The sequence below is a fragment of the Mandrillus leucophaeus genome, unplaced genomic scaffold (assembly GCF_000951045.1).
Source record: "Mandrillus leucophaeus isolate KB7577 unplaced genomic scaffold, Mleu.le_1.0 Scaffold39, whole genome shotgun sequence".
Classification (NCBI taxonomy): Eukaryota; Metazoa; Chordata; class Mammalia; order Primates; family Cercopithecidae; genus Mandrillus; species Mandrillus leucophaeus.
The window spans coordinates 4,735,043-4,738,234 of NW_012104142.1; the positions used below are offsets into that span (position 1 = coordinate 4,735,043).

General features: G+C 43.0%; 1 protein-coding gene across 4 annotated transcripts in view; it reads left to right on the forward strand.

Moving 5' to 3' along the window:
- Window positions 1-3,192, forward strand: part of NUDT13 (nudix (nucleoside diphosphate linked moiety X)-type motif 13) — a 36,422-nt gene that overhangs the window by 4,552 nt on the left and 28,678 nt on the right. For 3 of the 4 annotated variants that reach the window (XM_011991121.1, XM_011991123.1, XM_011991122.1), the window contains exon 1: window positions 2,572-2,761. The gene's annotated coding sequence lies outside the window, so the exon portion shown is untranslated. Of the gene's footprint in view, window positions 1-2,570; window positions 2,762-3,192 lie in introns of those variants that run through there. The other variant, XM_011991120.1, reaches the window with a different exon arrangement.

Consider the following 3,192-nt stretch of genomic DNA (forward strand, 5'->3'; position numbering starts at 1 on the left):
ATCTCGGCTCACTCCTGGGCTCAAGCAATCTTCCTATCTCAGCCTCCTGGGTAGCTGTGACCACAGGCTTGTGCCACCATGCCCGGCTAATTTTTGTATTTTTTGTAGAGATGGTGTTTTGTCATGTTGCTCAGGCTGGTTTCTTGAACTCCTGAACTCAAGCAATCTTCCCGCCTCAGACCCCAAAGTGCTGAGATTACAGGCGTGTGCCACCACACGCAGCCTAAAGTACAAATTTTAATGCGGATTTCATAGGATGTGAGGATTAATGACAAATGTGGGACACTTAGCATAGTGCCTGGAACACAGCAAATGCTCAGTCTGAGCTATTTTTATTATTATAGCACTTAACAATTACTACAAAAAATAGTTATTTTGACTTTTAAAATTATTAGAGCCCCAATTTCCCCTTAAGTGTGTTTCTCCATCTCCTTAGAATCCATTGACTTTATATCTTGTTTCCCTACAATCTTCTGTGTCTTCTTTAAGGATAATGAACCAATCTGATTTATTTATTTATTTATTTATTTTTTTGAGACAACGTCTCGTTGTGTCACCCAGGCTGGAGTGCAGTGGCGCAATCTCAGCTCACTGCAACCTCTGTCTCTTGGGTTCAAACGATTCTTGTGCCTTAGCCTCCCAGGTAGCTGGGACTACAGGTATGCGACACCACACCTGGCTTAATTTTTGTATTTTTAGTAGGGTTTCTCCATGTTGGCCAGGCTGGTCTAAAACTCCTGACCTCAAATGATGTGCCCGCCTCAGCCTCCCAAAGTGCTGGGATTACAGGCATAAGCCACCGTGCCCGGCCTAATCCGATCTCATCTTTGATCACCATGCTCTTTCCTAACCTTTCCTAAAACGTGCAAGGCACACTCCCACCCCAGCGCCTTTGCATATGCTCATTTTGCTCTGTCTACAAATCTCTTTCCATAGATATAAACTTGGTTTATTTATCACCTTCTTCAGGGTCTTTGTTTAAATATTATCTTAACAGTGAGGCTGACCATCCTATATAAAATAGCAAAATAATCCCTCTACTTACCTTGCTTTATTTTTCTTCGTAAGCTTTATAGCCACATGACACATTGTATATTTACTTGTTTGTTTCCCCTTCTAGAATGTAAGTTACACAAGGACAGAGATTTTCATGTTTTGTTCCCTGCTGTATCCTACCTCTATGTCTCTATATCTCTCTAACAGTCCTAGGCACACTGGGTACTCATTAAGCACATGTTGAATGGGTGGACTTCTTCTCTTGGCTAGGTGCGGTGGCTCACACCTGTAATCCCAGCACTTTGGGAGGCCGAGGCGAGTGGATCACTTGAGGTCAGAAGTTTGAAACAGCCTGGCCAACATGGCAAAACTCTGGCTCTACTGAAAATACAAAAATTAGCCGGGCATGGTGGCATGCACCTATAATCCCAGCTACTCGGGAGACTGAGGCAGGAGAATCACTTGAATCCTGGAGGAGGAGGTTTCAGTAAGCCAACATTGCACCACTTCTCTCCAGCCTGAGCAACAGAGTGACTCTGTCTCAAAAAAAACAGTGTTTTCTCTTATAGACAAGTAACCTTAGTAGTAAAATGAGAAGAGAGCAGCACCCAAGTAGTTCTGCTGAGAGGTGAAGCCAGTTGGACTTCCTGGGTCGAGTGGGGACTTGGAGAACTTTTCTGTCTAGCTAGAGGATTGTAAACGCACCAATCAGCACTCTGTAAAAACACACCAATCAGCACTCTATGTCTAACTAAAGGATTGTAAATGCGCCAATCAGCACTGTGTCTAGCTAAAAGATTGTAAATGCACCAATCAGCACTCTGTAAAAACGCACCAATTAGCACTCTGTGTCTAGCTAAAGGATTGTAAATGCACAAATCAGCACTCTGTAAAATGGACCAATCAGTATTCTGTAAAATGGACCAGTCAGCAGGATGTGGGCAGGGACAAATAAGGGAATAATAGCTGCACCCCAGACAGTAGTGGCAACCTGCTCAGGTCCCCTTCCACGCTGTGGAAACTTTGTTCTGTTGCTCTTCACAATAAATCTTGCTGCTGCTCACTCTTTGGGTCCATGCCACATTTAAGAGCTGTAATAGTCACCACAAAGCTCTGCAGCTTCATTCTTGAAGTCAGCGAGACCAAGATCCCACCAGAATGAACCAATTCCGGACACACTGCTAGGAGACTGCTTCCAGTCAAATGGAATGCTCTTCCTCTGATCAAGAAATGAATCCTACCATAAATTCAAACATATCTATACATACCTATACAGAGTCCCATCCTTTTAAATTGGAAGAACTTTGTGAAATTTTAGAGCTAGTTCTAAAGTGTGCAGAGAGAGAACTAGAGATATACTAAGGTTGAAAGGTATTTGATTCCCTCCCCTACTTCATCCTCTCTCCAGCCTCATAATATATGCCTTCTGTGTACGAGGGTGGACTTAATGACTTTATCTTTTTTAAATTAAAAAACGGATCTAATACTAGTTTACTTTCTCCAAGGATACAGTAGTTCTCTTGGTAATAAGATCTTAGATGTTCATGCTTTTGACAATCATGGTTAACTTGCAGTTGGAGAACACGGCGGCATGCCTGGTAACTGAACTACAAGTCCCAGAGTGCATCTCTACGAGGATTCTGGGAAGTGTGGCAGAAGCTGCAATGGTCCCTCTGGGGAACGGAAGCCGTTGAACGTGAACATTTGGTTTCCTCTTTTGTGCTGATTCCTGAGGAATAGGAAGGTGCCCCGAAAAGAATTCAGAGTGAGTACAGTGAAACAGAAACCTGCTCAGCTTCTAAGTGCAGGAAGGACTTCACAGGGAGGCATGATCAGAACTTGAAAAAAGGTCGCGGTCACAGCATTTTAACATTTTAGCTTAATCTCTTCCTTTTTGCAAAAACCACGGATATAACCATAGTTTTGCCTCATAAGTGTGGAGCTACCTCAGTAACCACAGCTAATCATTTTCTGATACTTTTTTGGAGAGTCATTTAAAAATGCAACTTGCTAACTTCTCACATTGTGCCTTAATTTTTATTTTTTTTTTAAAGGGAGGAAAAATATTCTTTAGAAAGCAAACTACAAACCCCGTCTCTACTAAAAAATACAAAAACCTAGCCGGGCGAGGTGGCGGGCGCCTGTAGTCCCAGCTACTTGGGAGGCTGAGGCAGGAGAATGGCGTGAACCCGGGAG